Here is a 23,737-nt window from a genome sequence, read left to right on the forward strand (position 1 = left end):
GCAGATAGGGAACAAGAGATCAGAAAGACTAGCGTTGTGCTGGTGAATGTTTAATAATTAGCACACTGGAAAAAAAAACAACAACACTGGTTTGTAATGCTTGCAGACTTCCATGATGTAAATACTCCTATTGTGGCCAATTTCAAGCTACCATCCTGATGTCACTGAAAGTGGTGTTAGGAAGACTTCTCACAGTTAAGCCTTGCAAGCCCATGCGAGTCAGTTTCAGCATGTCACTTCCTAGACTTATTAGTATCAAATAGCTGTGACAGTTTAAATAACCCTGAGTTTCCTCACTTACAAAATCAAGAGGTTGGACTAGTTATTTTCTTATTCCCTTTCCAGATTTATCATTCTTTTTAAAGGAAAGTGGTGAGATGATTTTTGTCTCCATAAATAAAATGTATATAGAATATCCCCATTTAAAAATCTTACATACAACTACAGGTGGAAGTAATGGTACAAACACACTTTTTCCATTAATTGCTGTTTTAATACCCTTATCTTTAAATGGAGTGACCGATCTGGGAACATCATATAGATGAACTGGCATTAAAAATATAAAGTGGTTCCAATTCGATGAAATTCTCTAATTCCAATTGTTATACCAATGATATCAATGCAAAGAGATACCTTCTTGGCAGTAGAAAATATGTTTTCTATTATATTCTTCATACAACCTAATTCTGTGCAAAGCTGTGGTAAACCTGTAAGATTCCAGCTCGTAATATTCATGTTTATACAATTTCCTTTCTTTGAGTGTGGGCTGGATCTTGTGACTCGTTTCTAGTGGATGGGATTCGGCAATATTGTTGAATATTACTTCCCTGATTAGGTTACGAAAAGACTATGTTTTCTGTCTTGCATGCCCTCCTTGCTCTCTTGCTGGCTGGCTCAGAGAGGCATTCAGATGACTGCAGCCTCAGCCATTTTAACTGAAACTTCAAGAGTGACCTGAGACCATCATGTGGCTTGGCCTCTCCCAGATTCTCAACACTCTGAAACTAAGATAATAAATCTATTTATTTTAAGTTGCAGATTGTTGTTTAGATGGGATCATTTCTATTGATCTATTTTCAACACTGTCTTCTCTGTCATCTTCATTCTGTTATTGACGTTCCCAGTGAATTTTCTGTCTTGTGTATTGTATATTTCAGTTATAAAACTTCCGTTTGTTTTTCCTTTATGTCTTCTATTTCTTTGCTGAAAATTTATATTTTTTCATCATTTCTGGAGTGTCCCTGATTGCTGGAGCATTTATCTACTAACTACTTTAAAGTCTTTTCAGATATTTTCAACAGCTGTGTCATTTTGTTGTTGGAAACTGTTGATTGTCTTTTCTCCTGCAAGTTGAAATTGTCCTAGTTTTCCACATGGAAAACCATTTGGGCCTGTATCTTGCAAATTTTGAATGTTATGCTATAACCTTCCTGATTCACTTTAAATCCCAAGGAAAACACTGACATTTTTGTTCTAGTAAGCAGTCAACTTGGTTAGGTTTATGCTGAGAGTTCCAACATACTTTTTGTGGGCTGTGGTTCCAATTTCAGTTTAGTTTTCAAAGCCTTTGTATTGGTATTTGAATCTGTCCCTTGTGTGTACCACCCAGTAGTAGTTTGGGACCTAGTTGGTAGTTTATGTGTTAGCTCCGTTCTCAATAGCTTTGATACACTGATCAGGGGTGGATCTACGTGTGCACAACTTGGTGGTGAGCCCAGGAACTCATAACCAACTTTATAGAGTTTCTTTTCCAAACCCTGCCCTCCGTCTGGTCTCCCTGGTACTTTTAGGTTCCCTGGGACTTCCTTTTTCAGTCTTCGCCCAGAAAGCTGAGGCTTTAATTACTCCTCTCTGCCACTCACTTTTACAACTGTGCAGCATTCAGGGCCAAATGGTGAGAGTCCAAAGGGGAAAAAATGGTCACCTCAGTACAGATCTGGTGGTTACTCAAATGCTCATCTTCTTACCTATTGTACCTGCTACCATATACTTTTCAGTGTCTTTGAATAGTTGCTTCACACATTCTGTCCATTTTTATAGTTGCAGTTAGTGTGAGAGATAGAGTGGCGTGTGCTTTGCCCTCTTATGCAGAACAAGAATTCCTGTTCATCTATTTTTAGCATAATTATTGATATGGATTTGTTTAAATTTTTCAAGTACAGGGATATGAGTTAAGGGGTTAACACCCCTCCTGGGTGTTAGTTATCTGGAATAATTCTTGCTTTTTCTATTATATATTAACACTCTACATTAAATTTTTCTTTGAGAATTAGCACATGTTGATTGCAGAAAATTTGGAAATATAGAAAGGTGTAAGTTTGATTAGAAACTACTCCAACCAGTCAGTGATAATAATAGATTGTTTAATTTTTCCTTTTACCTTTACAATACATGTATGTGTGCATCTGCTTATAGAAAATAAAATAGTACCGTATTCATAAGTTCTTTTCATTTTATTATACATTATAATCGGTTTTGTATTGTAAAAGTTTAATAGCTGCACAATATTCCACTATGTGGAAGTATATTAACTTTATAATACACCCACAGTTTCTAAATTTTCTTCCACAAAGTTTATACTTTCTAGAACCTGCAGTTCCTTACAGAGTATTCTTCACACAGGTGTATATGTCAGGTTGTTAAAAATGAATAGATAAATATTATACGGACAGTCTAATAAGAGATGTCAAAACAGTTTTCTTTTGGACACTAGTATGTTATCATTGTCTTAATTACTTTGAAACTTTCTTTTTAGTCTAAAACTTTTTGATTTTATGATCCCTTTATCTTTTTTCTTTCCAAATGTTTAGGGAACAGTGGGCTAAGGACAAGGTAAATTTTTTTTCTGTGCACATTTTGATGGCACTAGGAGAATAAAATTTATTACTTTGTCCATTTAAAAAAAATCACCTACCTGGTATATCACAGTTTGATTTTTACACACAGATACATACACACACACTAACACACACTTAAAGAAAATAAAGGTTTCTTTAGTACGCATGTGGGAGAGATTATACACTATGATTTGTATTTATGTGCAAAAGGAGCAAAAGAAAAATCTCTCTGAGTCAAATATATTTATTTATACTTGTAGTTTCTATTAGATGATTATCAGAACTATAAGGATATATATAGCAAGTGTGGATAATCCTAGTATGTCTAGCAAAATTGTAACTAAGAAATAACAAACCACTTATTAATTTGATAGATTCCTCAATAACATTATTCATAGCCCATTTTCATAATCATAGCTTTATTTGACTTTTTTTCGGAGAGCTATTTCAAAGACATTCTATTATAGCAATGTTGTAAGTTTAACAAAGATATTGTTGCTTATGAAATGATTTAACTCTTTGAACTATAGTACCATATTCCATTTTGGACCTTACATAACTTTGCCCTAACTAACATAGCATATTATTATTTTAAAGAATTGTTATCAATTTTACTAAATAATTTTATTTCAATTTTCTATGGTTTTTGAAAAAGGTAACCACATTTAACAGGGAGTATTATTCATCATATTGAAAGGAGTTATATCTTTTCATGATATTTAAGTCACAATATAAAGGCCTTTATATATAAAATAAATAATAGAAAGAAATAAAATGTAACATATATCCCTGTAAAATAGTTAATAGTTAAAATAAAATTTTATACTGTTCAAAAAAACCACACAAGATTAATAAAATTTATATCACAATTCAGGTAAATTAGATTTCTTATTCATTTTTAGACTGTCCAACAAGCCCTGTGGTGAGAAATTTTAAGTTGTCAGCTTCAGAGTAAAGGTTACAATTTATATTTGGTGACTTTTGTCAAGTTCTGCTAAGGCCCTCTACACCTCCCTAATGTAAAGTGGTATTTTTGCATTTTTATACACCCTGATTCACTTATAACTGACAAGTGGCATATCTTAGATTGACAAAGATATGCATGAAGCAGATGTCAGAAGATGGAAATGATTACAGTATGGAGCACTTCTTTTGTAAAATATATGAGTTAATCTGCCAGGCATGACAGTGAAGGACTGAGAAAAGCTTTCTTTGTGTGTAGTGTTGGCAGGTGTCATGAAACTTCCACCAAGCAAGATTATTAATTCATGACCTATTTTCCTTATTGCCATTACAGTAGCACCTTTTTCAGAAAGGACAGCCATTTCCAACAGGCAGACCTTCAAATTATGCATGGGGTATGAAGTAAATGCAAATCTGCATCACAAATTTAAAAGCAAAGAGCGCTCTTGACAATCCAGTGCTCATCTTCCCAGGTTAAAACTTTCCAAGTTCTGATGGATGGTTTCCGCAACCCTGCATTTACCTTAAAACCCATGTTTCTCCAAGACTTGGTTAGCAACTCATGGAAGAGAAACATACTTTTCTTGAGAATGAATTGTATCTTTTACAGAGCTAGGGTTAAAAGAAATTGTAAGGGCAATGTCCACAAGCTGATATATGAAACTATTCCAAAGGTCCTGTATTTTGTCTACCAAGAGGGGGTCTGGAGGAAGTCTTACAGCAGATGTCTGCCTTTAAATATGTAGCTGTCCTGTTTCAAAGTCTCTCATGACTTTTAACCTCATATTCTTGTGAGTCAGGCAATCAATGTAAAACATATCTGGGCAGAATCATCCCTCAAAGACATTACTCCACTGTGCTTTAGAATCTGTCATTGACCTATGTTAGGGGAATTTCTGGAAAATTGTTCTGTCAAATTTTCTGCTGTGTTGTTGAGGATGTTATTTGTTTATCATATTATTCACTGACTTCTTTTTGAGGTCTTTGGTCTTAGTATCAGTTGTGATTTTCCTGAGCATTTGGTTTACTTGTGCCATATAACACTAAATCTTTCATCTGATTTTCCCTATTCGTGTGGGAAGACAATCTTGTCTATTGCTTTTAACAAATGTATAACTTGTTATAGCATGCTTCTTAAAAACTTAACTTCTTTCCTAGGTACACTGCACTAATTTAAATCTTTATTTTTATTTTGACTCATTTTTTTTCTGAAGTGTAAATTAGGTTATTTTTCTTGGTTTTGCTGCATCTTTGTAAACTACCTCAAATCATTTCAGACCAAGGTAGGATGCAACTTAATAATACTAAAATTTATAGCTCAAGATGAAATTCAAGTCATTTTGCAATCTAAATCCAATTTACTTTTCAAATGTTACCTCTAAGAACATCTTTATATACCAGTAGTTGTAATCAGCTTTGTCACCTCCATGTCTCTATACAAACCAGGTTCATTTTCATTAGGCCCACATTGAAAATGCCTTCTTCTTTAACCTCTATTCATCCAAATATTATCTTTCAAGATCCATTCTTTATTATACCTGATCATGACATTTTCCTAACGGTGAATTCATGGCATTTATTTACTTAACTGTTCATCTAGTTCTTGACTTTGTTCTCTCTACTGGTGATTCTCATATTGCTTGTTATGTCATGTACCTTCTTAATATATTTAGTACCAAGATCTTGGCTTTCAGGTAAGCAATGAGTTCCTAAAAGTGAGGAGATGAGTCTTGTCTAGAACTCCTAATATTTGCATTCTGGTGCATTTATTGAAGGCATAAACATTTATAAAATAATAAATCAATTTATATGATGAAATAAAAGTATTAACTAAGACTGAGAGGCCAAAGCAGATTTTAACACAACATCATAAGTTCACTGGAAATTCTGAAGTATTGTGTTGGCCAAAAAGGTCATTTGGGTTTTTCCGTGACATCTTATGGAAAAACCCAAACGAACTTTTTGGCCAACCCAATATTTACAATTGTCGCAATACTTAAGATTTCTATGTACCGAGCACTAACTTGGGTCTTGAACAGAAGTCGCCAGTTTTTCCTTATATTTTGTTATTCCATTCCATCTCTTTGTAAAATTTGGGATGGCTATGTGACTCTGAGTTTTTTCTGGAGTGAAGAAACTTAGGCAAGAATCCTATCTGAATTCAGCAGTGACATTAGGGTTTACATTGAGCAAAGGGTCAATCTATTGATCTGTGACAATTTACTAGGGTCACAGATTGTTATGGCTTGGTGACATTGAGAGATGAGTCATTATGATTTTTCTGGATGATGACCAGTGGTGAAGTCAACAAGGCTCAGACTAGGCAACCCAAATGAAGCAGTTGTTTTCCAGTGTATTCTTATACCTTACACACAGGTAGAATAAAGTATAGGGTGTATTTGGAAGCTCAGAAAGGCACAAAGATAATTTCTCTGCCATTCTGAATGACTGCCATCTTCTTGCATGCTGTGACAATTTTCTATTCTAAACACATAGTTCACTAAACATTCATACTACATTCCTTAAGGGGTTTTGTTTTTGAGGGCTTTCTTTTTTTCTTCTATTTTTCTTCAGAGTAGATAGTAGCATGCTGTTGATAAAACACTTGAACTCCTGCTGTTAAAATTGTTGAGTTCTGTTCAGAGGAGTGAAAAAATGTTCTGCCATTTGTTCCCAGGTACCGAGACTGCTGCGGAAATGTACAAATAAGTGCTGTAATGTGTGTAAAGAATAGTTCTTTGTAGGGTTTAAGGCAGTGCAAAAGGGGGGTGTCTCACCTCTTTCCTTGTGGGAGGTTGAACTGCTTGTTTCCCCTGCTGGGACTCCCATCCCTCAAAAATTCTTATGTACTAACACATGGATCACTAGAGGTTTTTTTTTTTTTTTAATTTGCTTTATTTATTTTTCCCTCAAAACAACCCAAAGTTTGCATTGTCAATGACAAGGTAACTCCCAAGGTTGCTAGATCAGACTTCTGAGAAGAGTTTAAAGTGCTTTAATCTGTCATTTAATTAATATGGATATTCTGAATGATCAGTGTTCAAAGTGTTTCATTTTTATTTCAGAGAAGTAAATCTCTTTCTTGACTTTTTACTTTGTTACATTTTGAAAGCAAGTTCTTCTCTGTACCAAAATAAACTTAACTAATGTCATAATTTTTTATCAATTCATGTTACCTAGATGATTTGATACTCTGAGTTTATTGGAGCCAGGGATGGATGATCTGTTCTAAGCGGACTGTACACATTCACACATGCCCACTCACTGGAACACATTCACTGTTTACTGCACAATCTTTTAAGATAGTTATTTTCCATCTGGTTCATGCTCCCCCACTACCAACTACCATTACTAAATTTTTTTTAACGAAATAATCCTCTTGTGGGTAACGTCTCATTTTGCACATCCAAAGATATTCCCCGTATCTTTACAATAACGTTTTTTTTCTCTCAGTCATCATATGTCTATTAGGCACCTAGTACTTGCCAACAGTTCTGATAAGCCTTAATGTTACAAATTCAAAACAAACAAAATCTGTGCTTCCAATAAGTTAACAATGTGGAGTATAAAGTCACAAATGCCAATAGACCACTACTGTGTGCTGCATGCTGTGATGACTGAATTCTATGTGTTCTACAAGGGGTCAATGATTATGTTCTCATTTGCATAGTTTATAGGGCTAGGCCCTATACAAATTTCATATCTCTGGGTACATTTTAAAGAAAATAAGATATATAATACCACTGTAATATATTATACATATTACATAGAATGAAATTTTGGTGCTATATTGCTGATGAGTTTCTGCTCTATTTGATTGGATTGAATTGAAATCAGAAGTTCAAAGACCAAGGTTACAGAGCTACTTTACTCCACTTATATCAGTCACAAGTACCTACTGCCTCAACAGACAGATACACAAATCAGAAATGAGTTTCCACTTGTTGGTAGAAAATGTGACCACTTTTTATATCTTTGGAGGCCTAAGAGTTGGGTAGAGGACTTGATTCTAAATGTCAGTTCCAAGAAGGGATTATATACAATCTTTTTAGAGTGCTTATGTTGGTGCAAATCCCCATGAATATGACCTATTTATGAGTGAAAGAAATCCTCTTTGAGCATTTCTTACAATGATGCTTTTCCACTTAAGGATTACCCATCCGTTTTTATCTTTGTTGCTTATTGCATATCGAGATTGCCCTTCTCTGTGATTTACTTTTTTCCAAATGCTCTTATTTTAAAGACCTAAGGATGAGACTGCAGATGAGAATTGAATTGATATTGAAACTACAAAAAAAAACCACCCCAGGTTTTATTGTAACTCTAAAAGCGCATTTTAAACCCTGGAACACATTAAGAATAAAAGTTCAAACTCACACTTGTCAAGGCATTTATAGTTAAGTATCATCTATTGTTAATGTTTCCTAATTTGCCATTACTTTCTAACAGTTATGTGTTAATAAGAGAGGCCTAAATCTTTTATCATGTGTCTCCTTACTGGGTTTTATGACCTACCTCCAAAGATGAGGCCGCTGGAACTCCTGCTCAGACAGACAGAAAGGCAGCACATAGCTCAGGAAATTGGTGCTGATCTGGACATCAAAAATCCTCTCTCCTCATTTTGGCCTTTTTCTCTTTAAAGACACAGGCTGGGTCAATCGTAGAGATAGAGAATAATAACAAGAAAAAAATTAAGAGGAAGTTTTAAACTTTTCTTCCCCCAAAAGCAATGCTGAATTGAGCTGGATGGCATCTTTGATTGATAAAAGGAGAATGGGTAGAAAGCTAAGAAGACAAAAGAAAAAAAAGGGAAGAAAATATATATTCACTGAGCATAATATGCAGTGGGTTCCAGTGTTGTGCTGTAGCCAGCTAGTACTGGCTCACCTGAAAGAGCTCATTGTTAAATTTTCAAGAATTTTTCAGAGCAGTTGTTAGAAACATCCATTATTAAAAATTAAATTGTATAAACCTTCACTTAGCTAAAAATTAAAAGCAAAATTAAAACACTCAAAGCTCAATCACTTCCAAATTATTTTTCATTTTACTATTATGTTCTCGAGGTTATCCATACCTATTGTATCTGTGGCGGAAATCCTGTATAACAGTGCACTACTAGACATATCTTTTCAGCTCTGTATTCAGTGACATCATATTGGCAGCTCAAATTACCCATGGCTGGCAAATGCTACAAATCAGGTATTGATTTATTGTTTTGTTGATTGTCTAATGTTGAGAAATGTTAATGATGAAAATTAAAATGGAAAGTGTGTCATGCAGTTACATTATGAAGAATATAAAATTAAGGAAATATTTATCTTTTGAAAACTATTATCTGATTCAGCAAAGATGTGATGCACGTCATTCATGAGCAAATAAGATTCTGACACACATCTTAGTTGTTTCACTTTCCTCCTAACTTGTTATAGTAAACAAAAGTATCAACCAGCTTTGATGTCGCATATCAGATTTAATGATGAGGCACTTATTGGGAAAAGAGATGGTAGATTGGGATCTGACTCTTTTTGCCAAATCCTGGTTGAATTGAAGCCATAATTTGTCTATCACTACAAGAGTTTGGAAAATATCAGTGGAAGCATTGGTAGAACCAATTGGTTATGTAGAATTTACAATAATAAGTATTGTGTATTTTACCATTAATTGCTAATTGTGTGCTACACATTCATGTCAATAACATTTATAATAAACTTATATACGTACTTTTTTCTTCAGAGAGCCTGTTGTTTATTTGTCAGCATACTACTGATAATTATTAAAATTTTCTCTTATTCCCTTATTTAATTCTGTAACAATTCCTTGAAGTAGGTATTATCCACATTTGTAGCTATGGAAAATGAGGCCCAGAAGAGTTTGGAAATAGTACCAATGTCACATAGCTGTTAGAGAATATAGTTGGGTTGGGGTCTCAGGTATATTCTGGCCAGGGCCTGGGCTTTTGTACTGACACCACTCTGACACTGACATTTACTAGTTAAAGACCTCAGTTGTCACTTGTGCTACATTCTGGCCTCAGCATCCTCTTCCATGAAAGGAGAATGACGCTATTCATTCCTCCTCAGAATTGTTGTGAGGATCAAATGTGAAAATAATTTGTAAACTTAAGGTGTTAAAATATTACCTAATTATTTACTTAAGAGCTAGACATTTAAGATAGCATTTTGCTTGCAGAGCTTTACTATTTCGAGTCTGACTCAGGCTCCTTGAAAATTAACTTTTCCATATACTACCTGAAAAACAGAATATGCACTTCATTTTCTTTTGGAAATACTTTCTGTTATAAATTTCTAGATATTTTCCTGTTCTGGGCTTCTTTGCAAGTCTCCAACATCTTTTCTGTAAATTTAAGCACTGTTCATCTTTTACAGTAATAGATTGATGGTTTCTTAAAGTGTTTGGCAGCTCTGTATGCCCACGTTTTTATCAGCCTAGAGCATCCCTGAGGGTAATGTGTGACCAGAGGATCTGGAAAAGCAGCCAAAATGCATAAGTGAAAAGAAAGGAAAACAAATTATTTCTTTGAAAAGCAATCAAGTTGTTTGCATTAGAGTATTGTTACTTATAACCTTGGCTAATTTAAAGTTATTGGAGAATGTAAGTACATTTTAATACCCTCTGATACCTCAGTATTAGATTGAGGTATGGATAATAGATAATTTTGCCCTGTATCTGTCTCCCAATGCCAAAGCACTTCCAGGTGATGACATTTTCTATTGCAGTTCTGAGTGTTTACAGGCCTTGATTCTGCTAGGTAATTATAAAATCTACCATGGCAGTAAGGCTCACTGCATGAGCTAATGCCATGATATAGAATTAATCAAACCTAAATGAAAAGGTCATTAGAGAGTTAAATTATTTCAGTGATACCAGAGTAACACCACATAAACAAGAATTATCCTCCATTTTGATATAATAGATTCTGAAATTTAGTCATTAGTTTCACCTCACTAAGCCTATTTAATTACTGATGTGGTTAATTACTTAAGCCCATTGACCACTGTTTAGTATTCTGTTACTTATATTTTTGGCTCTTTGAAAAAAAATGGTATGTCACATTCTTAACTTATCGTTATGCTTCATCTTAATTACTTCCTATGAGCTAACAGAGATGATCTAATAAAACACTAACAGTACAGGGCATGACTATTTCTTAAAAAAAAAAAACACTAACAGTTATTTATTAAACTTTTACTATATAGGGGATTGTGCATAGGTATAAAGGGAAATTGTTCTTTTCATGGTAAAATAAGTGAATTTCCTAACACATTAGAATGGTATTTAGTTTCTTAGGGGAGCTTTAATGGCCTCCTTTGCCATTGTCCCTGACCAGAACAGAGCAGATTAAGAATCTGTGTAGAAATGTGCTTTAAGGAATTCTGGATGATTTGAGGCAGAGAAATGGTGCAGTGTCACTTAACAGCTGAATGTCCATTTTCTCTGGCAGGTTAATGTAGTTTGCTGATGTAAATGTGTAGTAGTCAGGGTAGGCTAGATTATGTTGCACTAAGATACATTCCCATTATCTCATTGACAACAAAGATTTATTTCTTGCTTATGCCACATGTCCCCTGTGAGTTAGCTCAGTCTTACATCCTCTCTGTTAGGGGCTAAGGCTGACAGAGGCTTCATCTTAATTTCCATAACCATCAGGGTAGGGGGAAGAGCACATAGTGAATTACACACTTATATTTTCCCCAGAATTACAATCTTACCACGTGCCCCAAAGAAACAGGACCAGAATATTCATGTCCAGCAATAATGACTATCACACACCACCACTAAGGACTTAAGTGGAGGGAGCAAGAAATGGAGCAAGTCTCAAGAAACTCTGTTGTAGTTCTTGCTCTGTATGGTCATGTCACTCCAGCTAAAATTCTATAACCTTTGAGCAGTACGAGATGAATTCAACTGAGCATTTTGGGTTACCTGTGTGCTCTTTTTTTTTCTGTGTAATCTGTAATCTTTCAGAGATGCTTCAGTCCTCCTTTTAAAATCTCACTGCATCCTGATGTTCTCATATAGAATTGATCAAAAGCAAAGATTTAATTATTTGAATAATTATTTTCCTATGTACAATGAGGGAAGGAACTGTAATCACTGCTTTTCCAAAGCATCTCACTCAGTGCCAAGGTCAGAGTGTTGCAAAATAAATGTAGGTTGTGTGAACAAATGAATGAATGAGAAGATAGAAATTCCAGCCAATTTGAAGGGGGGTGTCAGCTGGAAATATTTAATATCTATTTGTATTTCAGTTCTTATCTTTATCATTTCTTCATTCTACATCCTTTGCACTTAATTTATTCATTTTCGTTTGTTTTCATTTTCTTAAATGAAAGTTTAGTTCTATTTACACCTTCCTTTTTTAATACAAGCATATAAGCATTTAAAGTTATATGTTTCCCTTTAATCAGTACTCTTTCTGTGCTCCACAAATTTAGATATGTTGTATTTTAATTATTATTGAGTTCAAAATATTTTCTAGTTTCTGCTGTAATACATTTTTTGATCCACATGTTATTTAGAAGTGATTATTTAATATGCAAATATTTGAGGGTTTTTTGGGTATATCATTGCAAATGAAGATAATTTAATATCATTTCATAATTAATGAAGACTTACCTTCTGGTTGAGCATATGGTATCTTTGTGAATATTCCTTGTGCACTTGAAATAGATGTGTATTGTTTGCTATTGTGTTCTATAATTTGCAATTAGTCAAGTTGATTGACAGTGTTGTTCATATCTTTTATCTCTTTACTGACTTTTTTCTACTTGTTTTATCAATTTATGAGATATAGGTGTTGAAGTCTCCAAATATGACTGTTTCTTTCCTAGTTCTGCTTTTAATATTTGTTCATAAAATTAAAAAAATTATTTATTATATTGTTAATTGCAAAATGGTGAATTTGTCCATTTCTTTTATTCTGTAAGGAAGTTCTCTCTCTCACACATAGCCTCTTGTCTTTCTTAAAAAGTATCTTTCTGGTTGTATTGATTCATTTTTTTGGTCAATGTATTATAAGCCATTATGATTATTATTTTTAATTTGTCCTGAATATCACCAGGAAAGTCCTTTCAGGTAATCTCTGTACCCTTTTAATGTATCCCTTTTAGTATATGAACACATCTTTGATTTCTGATGCAACAAAATGTTTCGGGCTCACCTTTTACTTTCCCAGTCCCAAACCTCATATCTTTTAGTTGGAAGTGACATTTAAAAACCAACATCTGGGGGCTTCCCTGGTGGCACAGTAGTTAAGAACCTGCCTGCCAATGCAGGGGACCAGGGTTTGAGCCCTGGTCCGGGAAGATCCCACATGCCGCGGAGCAACTAAGCCCGTGTGCCACAACTCCTGAGCCTGTGCTCTAGAGCCCGCGAGCCACAACTGCTGAGCCTGTGTGCCACACCTACTGAAGCCCGCGCATCTAGAGCCTGTGCTCCGCAACAAGAGAAGCCACCACAGTAAGAAGCCTGTGCACCGCAACAAAGGGTAGCTCCCACTTGCCGCAACTAGAGAAAGCTCACGTGCAGCAAGGAAGACCCAACGCAGCCAAAAATAAATAAATAAAATAAAAAAAGATATTAGTGATATCAAACTTAGCAATGCCATTATAAGAAAGGAAATTTAGAGAGCAATATACCTTATAAACAAAGACACAACATTTGTTAACTAAGAATATCAAATCAATCTAGCAATATATAACAAAAGATAACGAATTTATACTATGACAAATTCAGTTTTATCTCAAGAAATTAAGGTTAATTTATTATGCAAAACTAAGTCAATCTAATGGAATACTAAATAATTGAAAAAGAACAAACTATTGCTATGTACAGCAGCATGGATGAATCACAAATTCATTGTGCTAAATTAAGGAACCCAATATTAAAATGTTATATACCACATAATTTCATTCATTTGGCATTTTGGAAAAGGCGATAATATAGGAGGACAGAACAGATGAGTGGTTTCCAGGAGTTTGATTGGGAATATGTTGTGAATACAAATGAAATGAGTGAGATAATTCTTTGGGATATAGGAATATTTCTGTATCCTACTCTGGTTGTAGTTATGAGAATACATGCACATGTAAAAACTTACTGAACTTTACACCAAAAAATGTGACTTTTGCTCTATGTAAATTAAAACAAATCCAAAAACAATTTTAGTTTTTATATTAATAGAAAAAAGCAGATAAACTGGCATCTTAATAAAATTCAGACAATGCTTTTGACAAAAGTCAATATCCCTTTATGATAAAATGTCCTAGCAAATTAGGAGTAGAAAAAAATTTTCTTACTATGACAAAGGGTATTTGCAACAAACCTAGCGTTAACATTATACTGACTGATGAAATAATGAATACTTTCCCCCTAAGATTGAGAATAAATACACCCACTCTCACTATGTCTGTTCAATGCTGTATTGGGCAACAAGGCTAAAAAAACCCTCCCAATTCCAGAATGTGTTTTCATATTTCAGTATCTACAGAGGAGAAAGGCCCACTAGAAGGATACCTAGTTGGAGACCTAGTACCCAACAGAGGTAGGTACCATTATTATTTACATTTTGCAAATACCGAGTCTTAGAAATGCTATTTAGTTTGTTGTTAAGGCTGAAAATTGAACACTAAATTTTATGTTTCTAACCACTAAGCTGTACTTAATAAGTTACACTCAATTTCTCTTTGCATCTTGTTACTTCATCTCAACATTTTGTATAATCTTTGGTCCAAGGTCTATGATCCAGAGAATAATGACATCGGAAGTCTTGTTTGGAATATTTGAGAAAACTTTTGCCATCTGAGGCTTACTGTTTTTTTTAATCCAAACATTTTTAGCTACTCATTTTTAATTAAATGGAACATAATTATATGATTAGACTCAGCTGAGCTACAGGGAAATTTACCAATGTATTTGAAACTAAAAGATAATTGGAAAGTCTATCTGTGATGCCCAAAACTTTAAGAAATACATACTTTAGTTTTATCAGTGGCTTTGCACTGAAAATTATTCTGGGCCTGCAAAAGCAAAGCTCATTCTGGAGAACCGTATTGCAGAATTTCATGACACATTCTGAGTTCATATGGCAAATTAATAAAGGACATCATTCTGGGTCCCTTAAAGTTATGTTTTGCATTTTACTTTACAAGTTACTTAGAAATTCATTCTTCTATCTTGGCATGAGATTAGTTCAGTCTCCTAAAGGCTATCAGCATTGTCTTTGAGTGACAGGCTCTATATTGGAAGTTAAGACTTCTTAGTTTTAATTTGTATTTCAGAGTACTAGTTTGTAGGTGGGAGAAGCCAAAGCCCCTTCCAGAACCCATTCTACCTTGTTGGAGATAGTTTCTGGACACTGCAGTGCTTGAATGGTGCTTGTGTTCACTGCCAGCTTTTATGGAGGATCTTTATTTCCTTCTGACCCATTTAAGCCTGTTAGGTGATGAGAGGAAAATGAAGGAAACTCTTCCTTCATTATGTACTGCTATTATGTACATTATGTACTTCTATTATGTACTGCTTCCTCACTGTCACCTTTACTGGGTCCCAGAAGGGAGAGTATAAAATCCCAAAGGAGAGTGTAAAATCACAGGTAGAGATTAGTATATTCAAAGAATGAATTTCCTGCTGGTATCCTGTTTTGCTTTACGTTTTGGTTTTTAGAACAGAATTCCACTTAATTTTTTAATCTAAGAGAATTACTTTTTCTATGATAAGATTTGGAATTACCCTCAGGCAATTACTTAATTCAGGAACTATCTGCTGAATACCTAAACCAGTGATGGGAAAGGAATTTTGTTGAGAAGGAAAATAGTGCAAGTAAAATATTTATGGCTAGTAAAGTATTAATAATTAAGTTTATGGAATATAAAAAATGAGAAATAATATTACAGTACATTCTATTAAGTGGCCTTGTAAAAGAGAAGTGAAGATGAAAGGACATGAGTAATTGTTTATTAATTTGAAAAATAAGTAGGGAGGTGTGGACTTGTGTGGATATTCTGTTTCTTCTATTAAGTTTATTTCTGTCAATAGGCATAGTCGTTTTCATTTTTTAAGTATCGTATTAGCAGAAATCAGTGTATAGAGAGAGCAGATAGCAGTGAGCCAGAAAGTTACCAAAAAATGTAGGAAGTATAATGATTAAAATAAAAATACCAGATGGAATGGATCACTAATGATATGCTGTCAGATGCCAATATAGCCAAATGTCTTCAGAAGATAACTGACCAGGTAGGCTTCATCTCCTATCTCCTAGAATACTAATACCCTCATGGTCCCACCAAATGCAACAGGAGGCCAAACAGTCAAGAAAGCAAATCATAAACTATGGAAGCTTAATAAATTAGTAAAATAGATGTTAAAGGATGTATATGTGATAAGAACTAGGGTCATGTGAGGAATTAGAAATGTGGAAGGTTAGAGAGAAAAAAGGAAAATCTGTCTATATATCTTATTAATTTACTGATTTCTGTATAAGCCAAACATTTCCCTGTGTTTTTGAGTTAAAGTAGGCTATAGTTAATTAAACTGAAACTTGTATAGGGTTTAAGATTGACTTACAAAACATTTTATCTCTCATTAAAAACTCCAATCAATTAGTAGCGGCTACTTGAATTGCTTTATGGGGTTGTATTGTGAAGCCATATTCAAGTTCTGTGAGAGTGTCATAATCAATTACTTATGTCTACAGTGATCATGAGAATGTCTGCAGTGATTATGACTTCTTACCCTGAATGAGACCTTTCAAAACGGATGGCTCTTATGTAAACCAGGGCTCAAATCAGACTAGGATTGAAAATTTGCCAGACTTCTAATGTCAAGCAGATATGGAGTTTGATGAGGAATAGATGACCAGTGACTGTATGTTCTAGAGACCGCCTAGAGCCTAAATATAAAAGACAGTTTAAACCCAGACATGAAGAAGAAGCTGGACTCACATTACATCACATGATTCTTGGCTTGGAATCAAAGATTTGAGGAGAAAGATTCAGCCAATAGACTTCAGAATGTTCTTGGTTAAGGAAGGCTGAGATTGGCTGATACAAGGTTTTGTTTTCTTGGGTGATCCCTGGTTTATGGATAGTGCTTTTACATCTTTCTTGGACTTTGGAATATAATCCATAAGGATTCCATATGCTTAGGGTATATCACTGAATATGTTCACTTGAGTTCTGATAATATAGTACATCCCAGCCTTAAGAGAACTGGTTGGCAGTTCTTGGGGAGATAACAATTCCTGTAATGGTTTGTTTGCTTTTTAAAAGATAGACTTGTAGGAAAAACAGGCACAGTAATAGAATGCTTAAGAATATTGGAAAAAGTTGGATGCATTTTGAGTATATGTAGACCAAATTCAGTGATTCAATAGGAACTTCTGTCTCTGAGGCTATAATGGATTTAGAAAACCAAAAGACACATCAGTGAGAAGAATGATTAATGCAACATTACTCTTAGCAATGTCAGTCAGAGTCCAAGATCCTAGCTATCTGCTGGAACAGGTAACTGACAGAAATTCTAACATACAGACATTGACTTTGCTATTAAAAAGCTAGGAAACCAAGCAGGGTAATTGTGAATGAGGTAGTGACCAAGTTATCAGTGAACTCTGATCAGTGGATTGGTGGCATTGGACTGATAAAGCAATATCATGAGATTCCGTCTACTTCTCTACCAGGGCCTAGTTATAAGGCTAGTTAAAACCTATGGAAGGAAGCTATGACCAGGCTTAGAATCAAGGGCTACAATTCTGGATATGAAGAAAAGAATTTGTCAGGTACTTCAAGTTTTATCCAATTTTTGAAGTTCTCTGTGGATGTAATTTTACAGTCTCTTTGTAGGTCTATTCTATTGATTAAGGGAGTTAAAAATAATTTTATAGTTCTATATAATAATTGATTGCTCTCCTGGAGATAAAATTCTTCCTACTCTATAGCTGTGAGTGTGGAAAATGGTGTCCTTTTGAGACAATAGAACCAAACCAGGGAATTCCTTGCAGTCTAGTGGTTAGTACTTGGCCCTTTCACTGCTGTGGCCTGGGTTCAATCCCTGGTTGGCGAACTAAGATCCCGCAAGCTGTGAGGAGTGGCCAAAAAATAAAAAATAAATAAAACCAAACCAAACGTACAATTAATTGAAAGCAAGAACTTTCCCTGAGGTCCATGGATCCTTAGGGTTTACGAGTGGAGTTTGAAAAACCACTAAACTGGTGAAGCTCTATCATATATATATATTTTAATTTTCATTGTAGTATAAAATATTTTATAACGTATCATATAGGTGTACAACTTGATGAATTTTCTCAAAGTAAACACATCTCTGAAATCAGTGCCTGGAACAAGAAACATTGTCAGCATCCCTGAAGGCCAGTATCCCTTCCATTCACTAATCCTGTAACAAAGGTAGTTGCTGTCCTGACTTCTAACCCCATAGGTTTATTCTAGTATTGATCTAAGTGGAATTCTATAGAAAGTGCTTTATTCGTCTGTCTTCTTTCTCTTGACATTTTACTTGTGAAGTTTATTCATGTTATTATGACTAGGTGTAGATTGTTCATTCTCATTACTAAATAATGTCCCACTGTGTGACACTGCCATGATTTACTTATCTATTTACTGCTGATGGGTATTTAGATAGCTTCTAGTTTGGAGCTATTGTAAATAGTATGTCTATGAATGTTTCAGTACATGCCTTTTGGTAAATATATTTTGGCATTTCTGTTGTATAAATCTAGTAGTGAAATTTCTGGGTCATAACTGTAGACCCTCTACTTTCATCAGTCTGATTATCTCTCTAATTTCAATGTTCACTCTTCCATCTTTTCAAAATGGCATAGTAAAGTTTATGGTTTGAATCTCTCCATTTTTTTTTGCAACAAAAACATGGAGTAATAGATTAAGCATTGAAAATTAAATTTAAAAAGATATATCAGTGCTCCAAAGAAAGATATTTCCATAAACTAGAAATGAAAACACACACTCATTGTGCATCGTGATAGATAATAATAAAACCACACCAAAATATTATCCTCGAACTAGAAAATATCAAGGATAAAAATGAAATTTTAAGTGCAAGTAGGTTGGAAAAAACAAGTTATTTACACAGCAACTATAATCATAGTCGACTTCTCATCAGCAGTGCTAAATACTAGAAGATGAGGAAATGCTATTTAAAAATGCTGTTTAAAAAAGATGAGGAAATGCTGTTTAACACTGAAAACTGTCACTCAAAGAAGAGGGGTAAATTAAGGTATTGCCAGGGATACAAAAAGCAAGGAGTCTTTCCTCCTGCAAATACTTCTCAGAAAGAATTATTAAAAACGTAGTTCAAAAGGAAGCACATTCATAAAACCTTGACCACACTTTAGATCAGGTGTCATCAAACTTTTTCTTTGAAGGGTTGTATAGAAAATATTTTAGGCTTTACGAACTACGTCATCTCTGTGGCAACTACTCAGTGAGGCTGTCGCATTGTGAAAGCAGCCATGGACGGGATGTAAAGGATGGTGTGGCTGAGTTCCAATAAAACTATTTTTTTCTTTTTACAAAAACAGGTGGCAGAGCATCTATGGCTCACAGACTGCAGTTTGCAGACCACTACTCTAGATCACAAAGAGAGACTCAAAAAAATTTTAAAATGTAATTATCTCTCTCTGTGCCGCATCTGGTCTGGTCCTATTCAGTATCAGAATTAGTATAGAAATGACATAAAGTTCTTAATCCCTGTATTTGCAACATTTCTTTCTTTATATTACAAGATAATATAATTACAATTCTGTTTTAGAATCCAGCAACAACATATCTTGGATCATTTTTATTTCTAATAGTTATCACCAATGCACACGAACCTTGGCTTTTCAGAAGAAGGGCTCTCTTGTGGAGAGAGCCCCATCATGCCCTGAAATGCTGGGGTCAGATGGGTCTCCACAGATTTTTGTGCCGTTGGACAGAACAAAAGTGTCTTCTGGGCTGAGTGCCACTTAGAAGACTTTGTACGATTACTCAGATGCTTTTTCCTTCATTGCTGTTTCCATGTCTCATTTCAGAAGAACCTCACTGCAGAGGAACAACCTTCTCTCAGGGCTGGATTTAGCAGAATGTGTTTGATCATTTAATTTCTTCACGCCTTCAGTGCAGAAGAGTTACATTCATATTACTGGTTATTGGCAGAGTTGGCAATTTTTTAAGTCAGTTGATTTCCTGGCACTAAAGATTACACATTTAAAAACAGTGTTATCAGAAGAAATATGAAGCAAATGCTTAAGTTAAGTCTCTAAATCGCTCTCAGGCTTCAATGTAGCTTGGTTATTCATACAATTTGAGTTAGAAACTGGGGACCCAGACAAGCAGTGCATGCCTGCTAACGTTGACAAAAAGGATACAATATAGAAAGTTTTTATCAGTCTATTCCTAAAAATGTAATTTTTTCCTGGCTCTGTATTCTTCTGCATACTCCTGACTGAGAAATGCGTGTTTCTTTTAATTCTTTTGCTGACTTTATTTTTTTTCTGATAATATTAACGATGTACTTTTTGTAAGTAATAGATTTAAGGATTTCAGAGGTAGAAGAGACTCAAGATATCCAATGTGTTACCTGATATCAAAACCCTTCTACAGTATTCTTGCTAAATAGTCACTTAGCTTTTGCTTGATTACTTCCTATAATGGATAATTCACTATATCCCATGATTGCCCAGGCCATTCTCAGTCATGTCCTATTGACTAGAAAATTTGTTTCTTATTATAAGTGTAATGTTAAATATTGAATTTCTATAGTAGAGATTTTCCATAGAGGGTTGAAAGATAAAATTTGTACAATACGAGTTATATCCAGTGTGATTTTGAATAGTTATGACTATGAAACTCTGATCATTTAGTATAATAAAGTTTTATTTATGACCTCCATTATTCCAAAAATGGTTCAAGAAGCCTCAGACAAAAAGCATGACAAGCAAGATAAAGTAGGTGAAGAAAACAGGCCCAAAAGAAATTAAGAAAGGGAAATGACATCAGCTAAAATTACGGTTTATCATAAAATTTGTGATATTAAATACTTCATACTTACTAGTCTAAGCAGCCAAAGCAAAGAGAGATACAAGATAATTTATGGTTAAGGCAGAGCTATTGTTTTCCTTGGTAGGCAAACCGTGGGTCTTCATAACGGATATATACAGGGATGTACTGAACAAAGTCCTCAACCATATCTTCCCAATATATATTTCAGAGGAAGCTTGCTGATAACATGCTACACAGCAATCCAAGTGTGGTTTTGTAAAAGTAGTTCTGTTGCGCTATCCGAGACCTATGGCCTAGTAGTCTGGTTTGACTCAAGGATAATTTGGAATATAAATGGGAAGAGATCATTTGAACATCTACAAAAATTCCATAATTGAACTTTTTATATGAATAGCATAACAGAAAATAAAATGTTATATTCTTTGGCATGATTCAGAAGTACAGAATTTTTAAGTGGTTTCTTAAAGACATGTTCAAATACTTTGACAATGAACTGAGTAACAGAGAGTTGATGTCATTTTAAAATAAAAGTAACCTAATGAAGACAAGCAGCTATGTAGATAATTCTCCTTGAATGAGTTTACATTTATGCATGGCAGGTGGGTGTAATTCCCGAGTTCACTACGCAATCCTGAAATGCCATCTGGAAACTAACCAGTAAACTCTAGACTAGTGGTTCTCAAACTTTAGTATATTGAAGAATCACTTGGGAACCTTGTCCCCACAGCCAAATATTCTGTGTGGAATATAGGAATCTGCATTTTGCATGTGATGTGGACACATTTTGCAAAACATTGCTCTAGACCTGGTAAATCTCTACTCTGGGGCTGAGATTACTATAGAGTTAGCCAAAATTATCAGTAGGTCATTATTCACAAATTTTGTTTCATTTAATTTTCCCCCTTTGGAGTTGGAAGATTATGTCTCTTTTTTCACAAGATTTCTATAAGACTGCCTTCATTCATTTAAAGTTCCAGGGACTTCCCTGGGGGCACAGTGGTTAAGAATCCGCCTGGCAATTCAGGGGACATGGGTTTGAGCCCTGGTCCGGGAAGATCCCACATGCCGCAGAGCAACTAAGCCTGTGCGCCACAACTACTGAGCCTGTGCTCTAGAGCCCGCGAGCCACAACTACTGAGCCCACATGCCACAACTACTGAAGCCCACACGCCTTGAGCCAGTGCTCCACAATGGGACAAGCCACCAAATTGAGAAGCCTGCGCACCGCAACAAGGAGTAGCCCCGACTCGCTGCAACTAGAGAAAGCCTGTGTGCAGCAACGAAGACCCAATGCAGCCAAAAAAAAAAAAAAAAAAAGTTCCAGGTTCAGAGAAAGATAAAGGAGATTTCCAGAGTTAATATAAAAATCTCTTCTGGTTAAGAATTTTCATTGAACCTCTACACTGTACCACCAAGTTGCCAGGTAACAATTTTGTTTTTATACTGTATTAATATAGTTCATCGACTTTTAGTATTATTATTCTTGGAAACTTCTTTTTATTGTTCACAGGATGCCTGAGGGAGACCATGTTATTTATAGTTGTGTGGTTATAAACACATTGAGAGACACAATCTGTGTCACTAAGTATACGGGGCATAGCAGGATGGAAGAGGCAGTTTTGCTTCTGGTAATCCACTTGTCTTCCTGTATGTGATGGTGAAAAATGAATTATCTGGCTACCTGCTTGAGTAGCTCAGGTGAAAAATTTGCATATTTCAGCTCTTGTACAATCTGGTTATTTGCCTTCTTAAAAACAGAGCTGCTAAAAACAATGTCATGCTTAAATTCACACTAAGAGCAATGACAGAGAATGAAGTTCTCTTTGTCTTAAACTCGGGCTTCATTTACCTAATCACTTTCAGCATTTTCAGAGTCAAACACTGAAGAATGTAAAGCTCTTTGACTAAAGCAACACAGCTGACATGTGTTCTTTCTACTATTTGTCAGGCACTGTGTTAGGTTATGGGAAAAAGGGAACGAATAGGACAGATGATATCCCCAAGGAGTTCACATTGAATCCCCTCACCTCCTTTTTGGGCTCTTCACGGCTGTACCTCACCCTTGATCCACCAGGGGAATTTCTCACTGTGAGACAGGTCACTAGGTGAAGAAATCACTTCACCAGGTTATTTTCTGTTATCAGGGATTTTAAAATATTATGTTTTGACAATAAAGTGTTATTGTGTTTCTAAGCTTAGAGAGTAGAAGTAACAAATGAAATCAGTTTTTTGCTTTTTGTTTTTAAGTATCAGGAGGGAAAAAAGGAGAAACATAGAGTAGGTAATGAAGTGGCTGTGATTTCTGATTTTCTTTTCATCTAGGGAAAACGTAATCACAGGGGTTTTATGCTGCTTATATTGACGTGCTTTCAACGTGAGTGAGATGCTAGCAGTTATATACAGATGATAAGAAATTCTGAGAATATTGAATGAAAGGATTTCTTTCCTTAGTGAATGGGCAATCTTCCTTGCTTGAAAGAATGCCCTCAAATAAAAGCCCCTGAAATGGCTTTAGATGCAAACTTGGTTACAGCTTCTGTAGAAAAGCCAAGGTTAAGAAACACTGAGCAATCAAGAAGATATTTGATGAGTTAAAATGGGTTTTCTATTCTAGCTGAGTGGCAGGAAGTTAAGTTAGGCCAAGTAGTAACTAATAAATGATTTCAACAGGTAGTATTAGTGAGAAAATTAGATGTGTATCCTCAGAGTATTTAAATCTTTTTTTTCTAATTTGTGTATCATGTATTTTAGTATTTTCAGTGATTTTTTGGTATAATTTGTTTTCTGTTTTTGATGTTTTCTGTTCTTTTGATGAAATTCTTTCATCAAAAGCCAACCAAACAAACAGAACCCTGAGTTTTGAAACATGCCAAATATATATATATATATATATATATATAT

General features: G+C 34.8%; 1 protein-coding gene across 1 annotated transcript in view; it reads left to right on the forward strand.

The window, feature by feature from the left end:
- The window catches only part of DNAJB9 (DnaJ heat shock protein family (Hsp40) member B9), a 409,736-nt gene that overhangs the window by 382,098 nt on the left and 3,901 nt on the right, over positions 1–23,737 (forward strand). The window contains exon 8 of the transcript XR_003006362.1: positions 14,302–14,364. The gene's annotated coding sequence lies outside the window, so the exon portion shown is untranslated. The remainder of the gene's footprint in view (positions 1–14,301; positions 14,365–23,737) is intronic.

Source organism: Neophocaena asiaeorientalis, unplaced genomic scaffold (assembly GCF_003031525.2).
Source record: "Neophocaena asiaeorientalis asiaeorientalis breed wild unplaced genomic scaffold, Neophocaena_asiaeorientalis_V1.1 scaffold314, whole genome shotgun sequence".
Classification (NCBI taxonomy): domain Eukaryota; kingdom Metazoa; phylum Chordata; class Mammalia; order Artiodactyla; family Phocoenidae; genus Neophocaena; species Neophocaena asiaeorientalis.